Source organism: Phyllobates terribilis, unplaced genomic scaffold (genome assembly GCF_046119375.1).
Source record: "Phyllobates terribilis strain yellow unplaced genomic scaffold, ASM4611937v1 Scaffold_4__5_contigs__length_816908805, whole genome shotgun sequence".
NCBI lineage: Eukaryota > Metazoa > Chordata > Amphibia > Anura > Dendrobatidae > Phyllobates > Phyllobates terribilis.
The window spans coordinates 421,763,664-421,782,615 of NW_027362764.1; the positions used below are offsets into that span (position 1 = coordinate 421,763,664).

An 18,952-nucleotide genomic window follows, 5' to 3' on the forward strand; every position below is an offset into this window, starting at 1 on the left:
CACACATCCCCAAAAAAATCAGCGATCCACCTCCGTGCTTTACTGTAGGAATGGTATTCCTTTCATGATAGGCTTTGTTGACCTCTCTCCAAACGTAACGTTTATGATTGTGGCCAAAAAGTAAAATTTTGGTCTCATCACTCCAAATTACCTTGTACCAGAAGTTTTGAGGCTTGTCTCTGTGCTGTTTGGCGTATTGTAGGCGAGATACTTTGTGGCATTTGTGCAGTAATGGCTTTCTTCTGGCGACTCGACCATGCAGCCCAGTTTTCTTCAAGTGCCTCCTTATTGTGCATCTTGAAACGGCCACACCGCTAGTTTTCAGAGAGTCCTGAATTTCAGCTGATGTTATTTGTGGGTTTTTCTTTGCATCCCGAACAATTTTCCTGGCAGTTGTGGCTGAAATTTTTGTTGGTCTACCTGACCGTGGTTTGGTTTTTACAGAGCCCCTGATTTTCCATTTGTTAATCACAGTTTGAACGCTGCTGACTGGCATTATCAATTCCTTGGATATTTTTTTGTATCCCTTTCCTGTGTTATACAGTTCAACTACCTTTTCCCTTAGATCCGTTGACAATTCTTTTGCTTTCTCCATGACTCACTATTCAGAAACATCAGTGGCTGGATGACAGATGCAAGAGTCTGTCTGGATCCCAGAAACTCACTCACCTTTTATGCACACACTTGATTACAAGCAAACAGGTCACAGGTGAGGATGTTACTTTTAGTAGCCATTCAAACCCATTTGTGTCAAATTCTGTGCGTGTTATCAGGCAAAAATCTCCAGGGTATGTGCACTTTTGATCAGGGTCATTTGGATGTTTCTGGTTGGCATTACAATTTAAAAAGAGAAAACACAGTAGTTTGGCAATAAATGGCTTCACCCACCCAATAACCATGACTGGAGAAAAAGTATTTTTGTTATCATTCATATTCTCTGAAACAAGGCCAAGAAAGGAAAAATTCTGCCGGGGTATGTAAACTTTTGAGCACAACTGTATGTACTGACAACCCACTTTCCCCCTCCAACATTACAGGGCCTGATTTCATCCTGCCAAGATGAAAAGCATTGGTTAATATTTTGGCCAAAACACACAGGCACACAATCTGTATCAAAGGTCCCAATTTTTAGCTGGTTTCAACACTAATTAAAAGCAACTAACTGTAAAGTTCATCAAATTCACAACATATCCCTTAAAAAGATATAAATCCATTTCTTTACTATTGTTTTGAGTGGAACACTATCTCATGCTGCAAATGGTCTCTGATATGCACAGTATTGTGTGCTTCCTCAGACTGACCCGGAACCACTTTGATTTCTCTTCCGGGTGTCAGTCTGAGCCCTGGAATTCAGATCCTGTGCGCATGCACTTGAATAGCATGACAGCTGGACCTAAGAAAGCCTACTATAGCTGCAAGGAGTTGCGATAACTCGTATTGACCTATAAATATATGACTGGACGAACTTTCTAACTGGTACTTTCTCCTCTGATGAAGCCACCCTGGTAGTGGTGATACGCGTGGGGTTGCGGTCTTTCTAAACCTCCTTAGTGTATATTGTTACACTGTCATCAATGGTCACTAGCTTCTTTATGTGACCTCCTGATTGCATTATTACAATAGCCTCTTCCAGCTCTCTGACGCCATTTGGTGTTTTCTTGTGATTCTGTGTGAATTGTGCCTATGAGGAAGTGAAGATGGATCCAGCTCAACACACCGGGCTATTAATTAAAATTTAACAATCTTTATTGGCAAATCCTTTTAAAAACTTGTAGAAAAGACAAAAAATGGACATCTCAGACGGAAGCATATATTATGGGGTGGTGTGTATAAAAAATGCCAAATGGCATTTTTTATACACACCACCGCATAATACAGTGGTGGCCAAAAGTATTGGCACCCCTGCAATTCTGTCAGATAATACTCAGTTTCTTCCTGAAAATGATTGCAATCACAAATTCTTTGGTATTATTATCTTCATTTAATTTGTCTTCAATGAAAAAACACAAAAAGAATTGTCCTAAAGCCAAATTGGATATAATTCCACACCAAACCTAAAAAAGGGGGTGGACAAAACTATTGGCACTGTTTGAAAAATCATGTGATGCTTCTCTAATTTGTGTAATTAACAGCACCTGTAACTTACCTGTGGCACCTAACAGGGTTGGCAATAACTAAATCACACTTGCAGCCAGTTAGCATGGATTAAAGTTGACTCAACCTCTATCCTGTGTCCTTGTGTGTACCACATTGAGCATGGAGAAAAGAAAGAAGACCAAAGAACTGTCTGAGGACTTGAGAAACCAAATTGTGAGGAAGCATGAGCAATCTCAAGGCCACAAGTCCATCTCCAAAGAACTGAATGTTCCTGTGTCTTCCGTGCGCAGTGTCATCAAGAAGTTTAAAGCCCATGGCACTGTGGCTAACCTCCCTAGATGTGGCCGGAAAAGAAAAATTGACGAGAGATTTCAACGCAAGATTGTGCGGATGGTGGATAAAGAACCTCGACCAACATCCAAACAAGTTCAAGCTGCCCTGCAGTCCGAGTGTACAACAGTGTCAACCCGTACTATCCGTCGGCGTCTGAATGAAAAGGGACTATATGGTAGGATACCCAGGAAGACCCCACTTCTTACCCCAAGACATAAAAAAGCCAGGCTGGAGTTTGCCAAAACTTACCTGAGAAAGCCTAAAACGTTTTGGAAGAATGTTCTCTGGTCAGATGAGACAAAAGTAGAGTTTTTAGGGAAAAAGCATCAACATAGAGTGTACAGGGAAAAAAAAGAGGCATTCAAAGAAAAGAACACGGTCCCTACAGGCAAACATGGCGGAAGTTCCCTGATGTTTTGGGGTTGCTTTGCTGCCTCTGGCACTGGACTGCCTGACCGTGTGCATGGCATTATGAAGTCTGAAGACTACGAACAAATTTTGCAGCAAAATGTCAGGCCCAGTGTGAGAAAGCTGGGTCTCCCTCAGAGGTCATGGGTCTTCCAGCAGGACAATGACCCAAAACACACTTCCAAAAGCACTATAAAATGGTTTGAGACAAAGCACTGGAGACTTCTAAGGTGGCCAGCAATGAGTCCAGACCTGACTCCCATAGAACACCTGTGGAGAGATCTCAAAATGGCAGTTTGGAGAAGGCACCCTTCAAATATCAGGGACCTGGAGCAGTTTGCCAAAGAAGAATGGTCTACAATTCCAGCAGAGCATTGTAAGAAACTCATTGATGGTTAACGGAAGCGGTTGTTCGCAGTTATTTTGGCTAAAGGTTGTGCAACCAAGTATTAGGCTGAGGGTGCTAATACTTTTGTCTGGCCCATTTTTGGAGTTTTGTGTGAAATGATCAATGATTTGTTTTTTCCTTGCAAGCAAATTAAATGAAGATAATAAGACCAAAGAATTTGTGATTGCAATAATTTTCAGGAAGAAACGGAATATTATCTGACAGAATTGCAGGGGTGCCAATACTTTTGGCCACCACTGTATATGCTTTGTCATCTGAGATGTCCATTTTTTTTGTCTTTTCTACAAGTTTTTAAAAGGATTTGCCAATATAGATTGTTGAATTTTAATTAATTGCCCCTTGTGTTGAGCTGGATCCATCTTCACTTCCTCATTGACCCACACGCTGTGCAGCAGCGAGGACGCCGTGCTCCATGCCGGACTGGGATTACATCTCAGGGGTGAGCTGAAATTTTCTCTTTATTCACATTACTGTGAATTGAGCCTGAAGCATTTTTCTACACGCTTTTGTGAGTATCAGCTTGCACTATAACTCTTGATTATTGATATGCAATATTGATGGGAAGGGTACTATATGAATATATAGCTGTATTTATTGGTGACATCTCAGTTGAGGTTTGGCTACAATAATATTGTGTTGTGGTTTGTTGTCATATTTAAGCGTTGTGCTTTTTAATTGTTTTTAAAACTTTGAATCTTAGTCCAATCTATGTGAATAAAATTATGTAAATATTTATCTGTTGCTCCCTGTCTATGCATACTTCTTTCCCCTTGTTATGTTAATACCATGTACATTATAAAAGTAAAATAGGTGATACCATTATTGAAAAATCTCGAGTGATGAACTAAAAGGTTCAGACTGAAACTTACGAATATGATCTATAAATGGTTATTTTTCAATATTTGTGCATTTGAACTGTAATCATTTATCTTTATTTAATCTGGACATTATAAAAAGTGTAATTAAAAACAAAACTATAGTGGATGTTAAAACATCATCAACAGGGACCAATGGAGAGACATAGCAAGATTATGTTAATTTACACAAAATGCATAGTTAACAATAATAAGTTATAATATAACACAAAGAAATGTGATGTCAATAGATTCAGAAGAGGATTATGTGTGGATACAATATGGATGTTAAATATGGTTAAAATGGATGAAAAACATACAGTGCATAAACTATTATTACCATGACCAATATCAATGTGGAAAAGCTGAAAAAACAATGGCGCAATAGTGTCTTATACGGGTAGCTAGGATATGAGGGTATAGGGAATTAGTTACCTGGTCAGGTTGTGAAACCACAACATACAATGCGCTTGATATGGCTGCTGCGAACCCACACAGCTGTCCACGATACAATAGCAAGGAAAAAAAAGAGGTTTAATTTCTGCGCTGCCACGAATACCAATGGATATTCCAGAGAACTAAGCGGAATCCAGGATAAAGGAATGCGGTTTATTGTTGGCGATTTTCAAAGTATAACAAACTTGTTCCTCAGGACAAACCACAAGTCTTGTGGTTTCCCCATGAGAAACCACAAGACTTGTGGTTTGTCCTGAGGAAGAAGTTTGTTATACAGGGTGGGCCATTTATATAGGTACACCTAAATGAAATGGGAATGGTTGGTGATATCAGCTTCCTGTTTGTGGCACATTAGTATATGGGAAGGGGGAAACTTTTCCAGATGGGTGGTGACCATGGTGGCCATTTTGAAGTCGGCCATTTTTGATCCAACTTGAGGCAATTGTCTATGCTGTGAAGAAATGAGATGTGCAGCATCTGAAACAACGTATACTGGAAGCCTGTGCTAGCATTTCTTCTGAGGTGTTGCTATCGGTGTGTCAAGAGTGGGAGAAGAGGGTTGCATTGACAATCCAACACAATGGGCAGTACTTTGAACACATTTTATAAGTGGTCATAAACTTGTAAATAACTCATGAAAGAATAAAGTTACGTTAAAACCAAGCACACCATTGTTTTTCTTATGAAATTCTCAATAAGTTTGATGTGTCACCCTCTTCGCATTGAAAAAAATAAAGTTGGATCCAAAATGGCCGACTTTAAAATGGCCACCATGGTCACCATCCATCTGGAAAAGTGCCACAAACAGGAAGTTGATATCACCAACCATTCCCATTTTATTTAGGTGTATCCATATAAATGGCCCACTCTGTACTTTGAAACTGTAACATCCCTGGTGGCTTGCTTGCATGGTGCACCACCTCCCACCATGCAAGACCGCAATCTTACCTGTCAGTCCATGCTGCACTCTTTGTTTCAGTTTCTGCTGTGTCCATGTCTCTTGTATGATTGCTTAGGGCGTCGACGCGGCTTTCTGCTTGTTTCTTATAGCTACTGTGTGCACAGTCCTAATGCGTCCCCAGCCTATTGCTGTGAGTCACTAGATACTTAAACCCCCTCCACCCAGTGGGAGGTGCCTGAGCATCACTTTCACTCAGTTTGTCTTCTGCAACTGAGGTGCCAGGTCCTGTCCTGACTCTAGTCTGTCCGCCACCCTGGGGACTGAGTACCCAGGGCCTTTTCCTGTACCTGTGACTTCTAGTCTGTTTCCGCCACCCTGGGAGCCGAATACCCAGGGCCACTACCTGTATCTCTGACTTCTAGTCTGTTTCCGCCACCCTGGGGGCTGAGTTCCCAGGTTCGTTCCTGTATCTTGTTCCCGGTTTAGTTCCTGTCTGAACATTGTCTTAGCCCGTTACTTGTTTCTCTCTATGTCCGTACCTTCCCTTTGCCTCAGTGTCTGAACCTGCACCTAACTCCAACTCGTTGTCTCTGTACTTCTGTTTGTGAGTTTTGTGTCCACTCGCTACTTCATTGTAAGTACCTTGTGTGTATCTGGTTCTGCATGTCTCCTTTCCCTGCCTCCGTATCTACCTCCTGTGTTCTAACCATCTTCCTGTATTTTCCAGTCTGTTCCATGTGAACAGAGCCCTGTCCTGTCTGCCTTCACCTTCTGCTCTGTTCTGCTCTGCTTGTTCACCGCTCCGGCGGTTCCGCTCTGTTCCGCTGTTTACCGCACCTGTGGTTCTGTTCTGCTCTGCTTGTTCACCGCTCCGGCGGTTCCGCTCTGTTCCGCTTGTTTACCGCACCTGCGGTTCTGTTCTGTTCTGCTTGTTCACCGCTCCGGCGGTTCCGCTCTGCTTCGCTTGTTTACCACACCTGCGGTTCTGCTCCGCTCTGCTTTTTCTCCGCACCTGCGGTTTTGCTCCGCTCTGCTTGTTCACCGCACCTGCGGTTTTGCTCCGCTCTGCTTGTTCACTGCACCTGCGGTGTTGCTCCGCTCTGCTTGCTCACCGCACCTGCGGTTTTGCTCCGCTCTGCTTGTTCACCGCACCTGCAGTTTTGCTCCGCTCTGCTTGTTCACCGCACCTGCGGTTTTGCTCCGCTCTGCTTGTTCACCGCACCTGCGGTTTTGCTCCGCTCTGCTTGTTCACCGCACCTGCGGTTTTGCTCCGCTCTGCTTGCTCACCGCACCTGCGGTTTTGCTTCGCTCTGCTTGTTCACCGCACCTGCGGTTTTGCTCCGCTCTGCTTGTTCTCCGAACCTGCGGCTTTTCTCCGCTCTGCTTGTTCTCCGCACCTGCGGTTTTGCTCCGCTCTGCTTGTTCTCCGCTCCTGCGGTTTTGCTCTGCTATGCTTGTTCACCGCACCTGCGGTTTTGCTCCACTCTGCTTGCTCACCGCTCCTGCGGTTTTGCTCTGCTAGTCCATCGCACCTGGGGCTCTGTTCCAGTATCCCAGTCTGTACTGGTCCCTATCCAGCCTGCATTCATACCTGCCAGTATCTGCCTGTCTGCATTCCAGTCGTGCCTGTCAGCACCCCCCTGCCTGCATACAAGCCGCGCCTGCCAGTACCCACCTGCCTACATACCAACCGTGCCTGCTAAGTACCCACCTGCCGTCATACCAGCCGTGCCTGCCAGTACCCACCTGTCTGCATACCAGCTAACCTGTCTGTTCCTGCATTCCCTGGTGTGGGTCAACAGCTGTGACCGTGGTCTGACCTGGAGTAGCACCTGGTCCCTCTGCTCGGTTCCTCCCTGGTTCACGGTGTCGACTGAGCCACCGTGCGACATTGGGTGGACAGGGTTGATACTTAGTTACGCCCCTCCAGGCACTCCTCGGTTCATGGTACAGTGGGATCACTAATCACGCTCACACCAGTCAGTCCGGGCGCGAGCGTAACAGAAACGCTTCGACAATAAACTGCTTTCCTTTATCCTGGATTCCGCTTCGTTCTCTGCAATATCCATTGGTATTTGTGGCAGGGCAGAAATTAAACCCCTTTTTTCCTTGCTATTATGACCAATATCAGAAAAAAATAAAGTACATATAGATCAAATAAATCCGATAATCATATAAGAAGTAGTAACATGAATAAATGTGAGGTCACAATATATAATTAAATTAGAAAATAACAGTGTTAGTGATGATTGAGTATGCCTCATTAACCCTTTTGGTGAGCACGCTCGGGTGCTCGCCCATAATTTTGTTGTGCTCGGCATTTCATTCATTGTCGCCTCACCTGCCAGTGTCACGGCTGTTAGATAGCCTCTGCATGTTAATGAGGCATACTCGATCATCACTAAACAGTATATATTATGTATATTGTTACGCTCGCGCTCAGACTGTTTAGCACGAGTGTGGATTGTGGTCGCCCTGTGCAAGAGACCGAGGAGTGCCTGGAGGGGCGTGACTTGGGACCTCACCAAATCAGACCTCGGATGTACGGCGGCTTGAAAACTCTGTGATCCAAGGAGGGACGAGGGAGGTGGACCAAGTGCTACACTAGAGCAGACCTTAGACACAAGGCTGCTGACCCTCAATGACGTATGCAGGTACTGGCAGGTTCGGCTGGTATGCATATAAGCACTGCCAGGTGCGGGCAGGTCCAGCTGGTATAAGGATAAGTGCTGGCAGGTGCGGGCAGGTCCGGCTGATATACAGTTAAGCACTGGCAGGTGTAGGCAGAGATACTGGCAGGCACAGCAAGTGCTGGTGGGTGAAGCAGGGATACTGACTGGTACGCCTAATTCACAGGCAGACAGGTACAGGCGGGCATGGATAGTATACAGACTGGCAGGTAGGTGCTGGTGAGCACGACTGGTATACAGACCAGGCAGGCAGGTGCTGCCGGGCACGACTGATATGCAAACAGGCAGGTAGATGCTGGTGGGCATGGCTGGTATACAGACAGGCAGGTGCTGGCAGGCACGGCTGGTATACAGACAGGCAGGTAGGTGCTGGTGGGCACAGCTGGTATACAGACAGGCAGGTAGGTGCTGGGAGGCATGTCTGTTATACAGACAGGCAGGTAGGTGTTGGCAGGCACAGCTGGTATACAGACAGGCAGTTGCTGGCAGGCACGGCTGGTATACAGACAGGCAGGTAGGTGGGTAGGTGCTGGCGGGCATGGCTGGTATACACACAGGCAGACGGACACGGCAGATAGACAGGCTGGGTAGGACTTAGTTCTTCCTGAAGCTGGTCCTGTCCGTTCAGTCTGAACTGAGTCACTAGCAGGTACGACAGGAATACAGGAACAGATAGGGCCCAGTTCAGACTGGAATTCAGGAACAGAACAGCAGGCACAGACAGGCGAGGAAACCGCAGGTGCGGACAGGCGAGGAAACCGCAGGCGCAGACAGGTGAGGAATCTGCAGGTGCAGACAGGTGAGGAATCCGCAGGTGTGGAGAGGAGAGACAGGGCTATGTTCACATGGAACAGACAGGGTCTATTTAGCACAGGACAATAGCAAGTACACAGAGGATCAATACAAGGACAGGGTCACAGGACAGAGAGCCAGATTCACACAGGATACTTACTATGCAGTAGCAGGTAGACGCGCAACTCAAAAAATGTAGCACAGAGACAACAGATTGGAGATAGGTACAGGTTCAGACACTGCAGGTTAAGAGAAAGGTACTGGAACAGACACAGAAGGTAAAGATCAGACATAGATACAAACTGGTACGGGAATAGGTGCTAATTCAGACAGAAGTACAAACAGGTTCAGGGTTCAGACCTGGGAACTCATCCCCCAGGGTGGCAGAAAACAGACTAGAAATAAGACAGGACCTGGAACTCAGCAGTTGAACTGAAAGAATGTGTTGCTCAGGCACCTCCCAAAGGGTGGAGGTGCCTTAAGTCCTCAGTGCCTCTCAGCAATAGGATGGGGACACATTAGGAATGCGTGCACTGCTCCTTTTAGAATCAGGAAGTGCAGGTGCAGCCGCCCTAAGCATGCAGCCAGGAAGCATGCTCAGCAAGCAGAGGATAAGGAACACACTGCAAGGCCTGGACTGGTGGGCAAGTTGGCGTCCTTGCATGGTGGGGGATGGGAAGCCATGCAGACATGCCGCCAGGGATGTTATATATATACATAAAGAGAGAAAGTTAATGTCCAAATGTGCAAAATATGAACTGCACAATAGTAAAAAAAAATAATGGAAGATTTAAAGGAGTATTCTCAAATTGTGTCTTGAGCAGCACATAGTTCTCCAGTCTCTTTACTTCCTGTTGGCTGGGAAGGAAAAGGGGTGGGTCCTTCTCCATGAATGACAGTTCTGACACATTAATGGCCTGTTACTGTTCTGAATCCATACTGCTGTAATTAAATTCACATGTAGAGAACTTTTGAACAAGCACAAGTGAGAGCTGTGATTAGGGAGAACTCCTCTAGAGATGCTGGGGGATTGTGATTATGTAGGACTGATAACAGCAGCTCGGTCAGGAACTGAACGGTAGGGGGAGAGAGGTGAGCAGTTAACTGCTTTATAGCAATCAATGAGCTACAGAGAGCTGACTAGTATCCTAGGATTTAACTCGTCAGCCTGAAAAGTAGCTACTGCTCATTTTCGGCCAGACTCTGGTGGTCAATCTCCTATGTACACTATGTAAGATATAAGTGACGCGCCCCCCTGGGCCTGTGCTGTGCAGGGGGAATACCCGGAGCCGGATCGCTGGGGGTTGTAGTTCTCCGTGGCGGTGACCCGGTCCGTGCCCAGGGTGGTCAAACCAGTGGCAGTCTAAATGTTGTAATAAGTGTCCGACTACGCCACCCGTGGATTGCGGTCAGTGGGGACCGCCGCTGCGCTGCCGACCGCTGAGGCTGATGTTGGTTGCGCAGCCGAGTATGGGATAACTCCCCACGGGAGGAGTATTGCCTCAGGGCAGCTAATGTGGATGATGGTGGTGATGGTGTGAGTGTCCCAGTACTTATGGTGCTGGTGCGGCGAGGAATCACAGAGACGTGCAGTTGCAGTTTTCAAAGCTTTACTCACGGTTGTTATTCTGGTCACTTGTGCACATGAGGGACCGCCTGAGCCGTGCTGCGTTCACCAGGCAAGGGACTCGGTCAACTCCCAGGCAATTCCAGAGTGTGGTTCAGAGCTCCCCTCTCTTCCTTTCTACTGGCCGTCCCCACCATGGACCCACCTTTGTCCAGCTTCCTCGGGCCTTCTGTTGGCGAAACCTCTCTCCGGTTTCTCTGACCCTATACGGTATGCCTTTCTGGTGGATGTAGTGAGGGGTCGCACCAAGATGTGGTCACAACCTCCGGTTTTGGCTGAGGATTAGTCGCCTCCACCAATTCAGGTTCCGGTACCCTGCTCTGCCAACCCTTCACCCTGTATCTCCTGGGCATATGGGGTTCCTTCTGCCTTCGTGTCTCTGGGCCTTTCTCTGTGTTCCTTGCTTCCTTTCTCCTCTGGTCCAGTTCCTTTCTTACTTTCCTTTCCGTTCCTTCTCCTCTCTCCCTCTCTCAGGCTCCAGCCTCCTGACAAGGCCTGCCTGCAGAGCAGAGCCCATGCAGGGGCTCTGCTTCCCGTCTTCTCCTCAGACTGTCTCCACTGAACTGGTTGGACTGGACTGAACTCTGTTCTAAGATGGTGCCCACCTTATATACCTCCTTCTGACACCCGAGCCCAGGTGACTAGCAACCAATGGGCTCCTACCTATGCCCAGAGACCCACCCCTATCTGCTCCTACACCACTGGGTATTCCACCCCCTCCCCACTCCAGCCAGGAACAGATGCTGTCGTGCCTGCACTCTTGTCTAGTGGGAGCACCGCTGAGCTGTTCCTCGGAAATGGGGTGTGTGTGGTGCATGCAGCTTACTGAGCCCTAGTCCACACTCCATCCTTACCCGGGAGTGGAATATCACACCTCTGGTCTGAGGTGCAATACCCCTGTAGCAGCCGAGCCCTCGGGGTGCTACATTCCCCCCTGGTAAATCACAGCACGTCCTCGGGCTGGAAAAGAGCAAAGACAATTTAAACATACAAGTTTTTAGAATGCATTCGTATATAAGACAATAACTTTTCACTCATCCCTTTATGGGAGGTATTCTTCTCTTTTTAACGTTACTGGTACTCCTTTTCATAAAACATCTTGCTAATGCCACTGGAACTCTTTTAGCATATAAAACATCACATAAAACATTTGCATTATTATTCTAGCAGCATATAAAACTTTTCAATATAAAACTTTTTCAAGTAGAACATTCTTGAGCTCTGGCCGCTGTGCAACTTGCGACCAGATAAAGGTGCAACAGTCCATTTAATCCGTCTTGAGGTAGACGTTGCGGTTTTTGTATAAAACCAGTAGGGGGCGCTTTAAGAAGCGCAACTATTTACAAGGGATTGGCCGCTCTCAGTCCTCGGCCAGTGGGGATAAGGGAGTGGCTGCTCACAGTCCTCAGCCTGGTAATTTAGGAAGGGGCACACAAGTAACAGTTCTTGTACCCTGACGGGTAACTATATACAGTTCCATTTTACCGTTTACTGGTAACGGTGTCCTTCTCGCTCTTCCGGGTAATCTTCTGGTCCGTCCGGATCCTCAGTGTATTCCGTGTCTGGGCGGTACTGCAGTTCCTCCTCCGTGAGCCGGTGAACGTGGAGGGCGTACAGTCCCTTTGCGCCCTTGTGCCGGGTGTAGGTGACCACATCGCCGGGGTACAGGTCACGTCCGTGATGTCCCTCTGGCAGGTGGCTTTCAACGTCCCTTCTAGTGACGAAGACGTCGGTGTCAGCCTCCGGGTCTCTGATGAAGCCCCAGCCATGCTCTAGCTGGAACTTGACTACGGTCCCAGTGGCTCGGGGACCGCGGATGGCGTGGGTGTCTTGTCGGGCCCTCCTCTTTTGCTCCGCGCTCCTGGCCTGGAGTCGCTGCTCCCTGATGCGCCTCTGCCGCCGCTCTCTTTCATAGGTGGCTAGCTGCTGACGGCAGCACTCCAGGCGCTGGGCTTCTTCTGCCCGGGTCTCCTGGGTGAAGCCCATGAGGTTCTCGCCAGTGGGGTCCCATGCAAACTGGGAGCTGTTCCTCGGAAATGGGGTGTGTGTGGTGCATGCAGCTTACTGAGCCCTAGTCCACACTCCATCCTTACCCGGGAGTGGAATATCACACCTCTGGTCTGAGGTGCAATACCCCTGTAGCAGCCGAGCCCTCGGGGTGCTACATAAGCTCTCATTGCAGGAAAATGACACAAATAGAAAAAGCAAGCCAGTTGCAAATTTGCTTATTTTCATGCTCTTTTGCTAAAGCAATTTAATAATACGAGAATACCCCTTAAAGATGAGGTAAAATTATAAGATAAATTTAAATAGGTATACATATACATATATATATATATATGTCAAAAAAACTGACCAGCACATCCCAAATGTGAACAGGTGCAAGCTGCAGAAACTGCATAAGATATATAAAAAGAAAGCGCAGCAGCACTCCATTATGGCCAAGATACATAAAGACAATAAAACCATTTAATTTAAACTGTGTTATTACTCAATAAGCTTTACTTACAAAAAATGGAGGTTCTTAGCGCATAAATTGGCCAATTCATGTGTGCCCATCAACCGCTGCAAGGTGACCTCCCATCTGATGGGTACTACTCTGCCTACATGCCTCTCTTGGGCTACAAGCCTATAACTCTGGACAGAACATGTCACTTCTGGGCTAAAGCACCTACAATTTAAATGGGCTGGTAGAAGAGAATATACATCACCTGCTGGTTAAATGCCTCCTGTTTGACCTTGCACTCCCCCCATTTAACCAGCAGGTGATGTATATTCTCTTCTACCAGCCCATTTAAATTGTAGGTGCTTTAGCCCAGAAGTGACATGTTCTGTCCAGAGTTATAGGCTTGTAGCCCAAGAGAGGCATGTAGGCAGAGTAGTACCCATCAGATGGGAGGTCACCTTGCAGCGGTTGATGGGCACACATGAATTGGCCAATTTATGCGCTAAGAACCTCCATTTTTTGTAAGCAAAGCTTATTGAGTAATAACACAGTTTAAATTAAATGGTTTTATTGTCTTTATGTATCTTGGCCATAATGGAGTGCTGCTGCGCTTTCTTTTTATATATATATATATATATATATATATATATATATATATATAAAATAAAAAGAGGTATAAATGTAATAATACTGATGTGTAGTCTATAGACATGATCCAAGAAATATAATAAAAATTACAAACCCATACTAAACAATCAATCCAAGATTCCTGTGATGGCTTAGCCCCAATGTGCATTTCAGTGCTTCCCTCTTTGGGAGCTTGACTACTAATATAAATCTATATTACATTTTTAAGACAAAATTTTCCGAGGGTTTACATTGCTTCATATAAGGCTCAGGTAAATTGTGAATACAATGATTTGGCCATACTATCCATGGTTAATTATTGCATACAGTTCCTATAAAGTAATTGCTATCTAATACCCACTTTTATGCATTGCTACATAATTGCTAGATAATAAGTGCGTGCTGGTGCCCGGGTGTTGGTACACACTGCCTAATTAATTTTGCTTGTAAATTTATTTGGCACCAATTGTATATTTTTAAGTAGGGTGCTTCTTAACATGTTTGACTTCAATGTAATAAATTAGATGGCTGAGACAAGTCATTAGGTATACTATAAACCCTTTTATGAGTGTAGCTGAAGCATTTTTCCTGAGGAGTGTATGTGTGTAATAAAACTTGATACATAATTATTATTTTTTACAGACGGGGATAGTTTCTTGGGTAGACCATTTATATTATTTTTTTAAATGAACAACATAGACAACATGAATTTGATCTGTTTTGTTAAATTCTTTTTCCTGGAGGTATTGTATATCCTAATAAAACCGCAAGCAAGAGTATAGTAAGGAATTTTCAAACATCTTGCCATCTCCACAGTTACCACAGAGCCAGACTACACAAACATGTAAGGGGAAGAGAGCTGACAATGCTTAGGTCTGTGCTTCCATCCACTGAGATTTAAATACCTATATCTGCTGTTGTTCTTTACTATAAGCTGCTGTGAAAATACCGTAGATCTCTCTGAATCTCCTTCTCCTGTTACTGTAGACAGATCAGTTTATAAAGCCTTATGTATGTTTGTGATGTCTGCTTCATTTGGCAAAAATAAATATCTCCTTGGTATATTGAAAGGCATTACCATTACTAGACGCAATCTGGTTTGCGATGATGTTGCAGCTAGAAGCCAAATCGTCTAATTCTTTTATTATTAAAGCAGAAGAGTTAACTGAAGACATATGGGCTATTGTCACCTAAGAAAGTGTTTGAGGATACTTAATGACTTGATAAAATTTGCTGAGGTTCTTGAAATGCCAGTGGTGAACCGGACAAGTGCAGACACAGAATTTAGGCTTTTATTTAAAGAGATGGTTCATAACTTGATCGTCAGTGGACTGCAAAACAAATGGCTTTTATATTCACTGCTATAAAATGCCTTTGACAAGTAGTTAAAGGGAATCTGTCAGCAGGCTTTTACTATCTAATCTGAGTGCAACATGGTGTAGGGGCTGAGAACCTGATTCCAGTAATATGTACTTTACTGGGCTATGAATTGCTGTTTTAATAAAATCAGTGCTTCATCAGCAGATTATTACTACAGGACTAGGTGTCTCGTGCCTCCTAGTCTACAGCTCCCTGTAACCACGCCCCCATCACCGATTGGCAGCTTTCTCCCAATGTACAGGGTACACAGAAAGCTGCCAATCAGTGGTGTGGGCTGGTTATACAGAGCTCAACATTTAGAGAACTGGTAGATCTGCAGCAGAGAAAACAGTGATTGTATGGAAATAACAGCATGCAGACCAGCAAATGACACATAGCAGCACGATGTAGGGGCTGAGACGCTGATTTCAGCAATCAGATTACATAGCCACAACCTTGTGATAGATTCCCTTTAAGTTTCAATACTGGAGGATCAATTAAGCAAGTAGATTGGACTAACCACCAGTTTAAGGATATTTGTACACATTCAGTATTTGATTTGTTGCAGAAAAATCTGCAGCAAATACTAATGTGTTGGCAGGAAAAACGCTGTGTAAAATATGTGCGTTTTTGATGTATTTTTTACTTGCATTTTTGATGCGTATTTGCTTCCGAGTTTTACCAATCATTGGAATGGATGAAAAACGCTTCAAAAGCTCTGAAAGAATTGACATGCTGCAGGTTTGAAAGCGCTTCAAATCTGCAAGGAATAATTAAAAAATCAGAAAGCTCATTTACTTTGGTGGTACTAAGAAGTACTTCTGTTTTTGTAACAAAACTGTGCATAAAAAAAACGCAACAAAAACGCCCCAAATACTTAACATGTTACCATACCCAAAAATCACTCTGTATGCAAGTTTCCCCATGGCTACCTGATTTCCAGGTATGCTAATGCTGGGTTGTCCTAATATTATGATTTAGCTCTTCTTCTTTTCTGAACTTGCAAAACTAAGAGAGGTCTGATTGTAAGTATGCAAAATGAATTTGATAATTACATAATAAAGAATAATAGCTACATCATATCAACAGAAAGAGCAGATGTGTGAAAGCAGCCTTCATTCATTGCAAAAAAACTTTATCCATTAATAGGATGTCAGTTAATTAGTGGTGCATGTTTTTCTGTGTACTACTGTTGAGGACATACATTTTCTAGGATGAAATCTATACAAAAAACTGTTTTGATTACACTCTTTTAATAACCTCTTGTTTATTTTACAGAATGTAATACAACCAGGGTTTTGTCAGTCCCTTATAAGACAACAAATTGAACTAACAAGTCAGGAAATTAAATGTATGTCTTAAAGGGGTTTTCCAGATTGATAAGAAAAATCTGAAGATGCAAAACAATGGGCAGCATGAATCAGGACCTGGCTGCATGATTGCAGGTATGTGTGTTTTACTCTAAAATGCTGCAGTGTTTCAGGAAAAATTTAGAAAAGCCAGCTAGGAACTATAGGTAGAGATGAGTCTAGTCCAAGGCAGACCCTGCCCAGCTTCTGCCTGCTCTGCTCCATTTAATTAACAGGTCTTTCCCGTCTGTACATAGGGAGAGACCTGTCCATTATCTGGAGCAGGGAGGGGAGAAATCAGACGGGGACTTTTCAAACTATGTTTTCCTTGAAACATTGCAGCATTTCACAGTGAAACATGCCTGGCTGGACTCTCAGGGCCAGGTCCTGATTCATGCTGCCCATGGTTTGGGCAGAATCAATCTAACAACAGGTTCCCTTTAAAGTGATTGCAGAAGGTTCAGCAAATCTGCAGCATTATACAGTAAAAGCAAAGTAGATGAAATCTAACAAATCTTGTCTACATGTTTCAGATTTTTCACACTCATCAATCAACATATGGTATTCAAATCTGCAGCATGTAAGGTTTTTTTTGTAAGTTATTCCTTTTCGTGGCAGCTCCGCAGTTAATTCCACATGTAATGTGTGTGGATTTTTGTAAAACTTCACAACAATTTTCCACCGAAATCCATTGCGAATTTGTGTGTGGCTAATCCGCCATGGATTTTGCTGAGAAATCCCTATGACTTGGCGACATTTGCAAATGTTCATGCAGCTATTGGGATAGCCTTTGATTTAATTACTAATGTAACTAATCTGTATGGTCAGTGCTAGTGATGAGCGAGCATACTCATTACTCGAGATTTACAAGCATGCTCGGGTGTTTTCCGAGTATCTTCAGTGTGCTCGGGTGTTATGTTTTCCTCACTCTGTGCTCATGGTTTGCGACTGTTTGACAGCTTTAATACATGTGAGGAATGTGTGACGCCCTGCTGCGCATTGGTGCCACAGATCCCAGAGGGGTGCATTGACCGATTCCTCCACAAGAGGCCCTCATAGCATTCACACACCTCCACCTTCCACCTCAGACCACCAGAGGGAGCCCGTTAGGGATATAAATAGGGAAGGTGGAGCTAGGCAGTCAGTCAGTCTGCTGCAGCCAGAGAGGTTGTCAGTCCAGCCCAGACTCAGTGAGCTCAGGTTAGTGAGCCTAAGGCGTGCCGATGCCAAAAGAGCGGTGAAGAGTAGCGAGGCCTACTGCCCGTGTGAAGCCTAGCAAAGGCCCCGAGCGTGGCCGAAGGATAGTGGAAAGAGAGTAACATAGGGGGCAGAGGAGCTTTACCCGCTCACCCCAAAACCATTTACCGGACACCGGGTCCGCGTCTGCAGGGATTCCTTAGGCCCAGCAGAAACAACCGGTACCCCTGGCAAACTATATGTCCCAGGAACACCAAAAGCTGACTGCTATACCAGGGTCAGGAGTCATGGAGGCCCAAGAAACCAGGGAGTGTGATCTCCAACAGAAGGCCCTACCACCAGGTCAGCCGGTGCAAGACAGAGACCAAGTTAGGCCTAGCTCCAGGCAGGTCAGAAACTTATCAAAGAAAGGCAAGGAACAGGAGGCCCCACACCCGCTCACTGGGGAGAGTCCTGACATGCACCCTTCACCCTAAAGTGCCCTGGATCGTGCCTGAAACACCACCAGTAAAGGTACTGAAGTGAACTCCGGTGTGCGTGCCTATTCTTCTATCCTTCCTCTGACCCGGCTGGGTCCCCTCTGTCCTGCATCCCTACACTTACGCTGCCCTGAAGCCCCGCTCCACCAGTGGGGAGCCGCACCAACTAAGCTGCCTGAACACCGGCCTCAGAGGACTGTCGCAGCGCTGGTGATCCTTACCAGACACCACGGGTGGCGTCACGAACATTCCCTATCCCATATAACTTCCCCCCTTCTTTTTAAGAGTGACTCCAGGGTACGGGCCCGGGAGCTGACCACCACGACATCCCCCAAGGTCACGCAACAACAAGGCCCGGGTGCCGAGTCGTCCCCATCCCCTGGGTGCGTCATCTCTTCCTGGCGTCACGAACAGGATTCTGTGCCCGCTGCAACTACGGAGTGTTGTGCCCGTTGCCACCGGGTACTGTGCGCCTTTAATCAGAACTGTGTATTTAACTGTGGCGAAGATCGCCGCCATTGTTGTGCCGCCGAGCGGGAAGAAGGGCGTAACCGCGGTAAACTGAGAGACGTACCCGCTGAAGCGCGCGAAGCCCCGTACACGCCCCACGCCTCGACGTCAAACCAGGAAGCGCCAGGTCCTGGAAGGAGCACCGGTGAACGCTCTGACATAGGACGCAAGCGACGCAAGGTCCTGAAGGAAGACCGTCACCTGCGGAGCTGCGGCCTACCGGAAGAAAAGAAGGTAGGCCACGGTTTGCTAGGGGGGCGCCAGAATGTCTGAAGAACAGCACAACGCCGGAGTACCGGTTAACCGCCCTGATCATCAACCCGCGCTCGGCGCCGAGCAGGCCGGAGTAGCCGCTCCACCAGTAGGGCTTGTAACCCCTGTCATACCCATGGCCCTACCGTACATCCCTGGAGCGAAG

At 45.9% G+C, this 18,952-nt stretch overlaps 1 long non-coding RNA gene across 1 annotated transcript in view; it reads left to right on the forward strand.

The window, feature by feature from the left end:
• The first annotated feature begins 3,615 nt into the window (after positions 1-3,615).
• Positions 3,616-18,952, forward strand: part of LOC141264360 (uncharacterized) — a 57,521-nt gene continuing 42,184 nt past the window's right edge. The window contains exon 1 of the long non-coding RNA XR_012319908.1: positions 3,616-3,686. This is a non-coding gene — a long non-coding RNA (uncharacterized lncRNA). The remainder of the gene's footprint in view (positions 3,687-18,952) is intronic.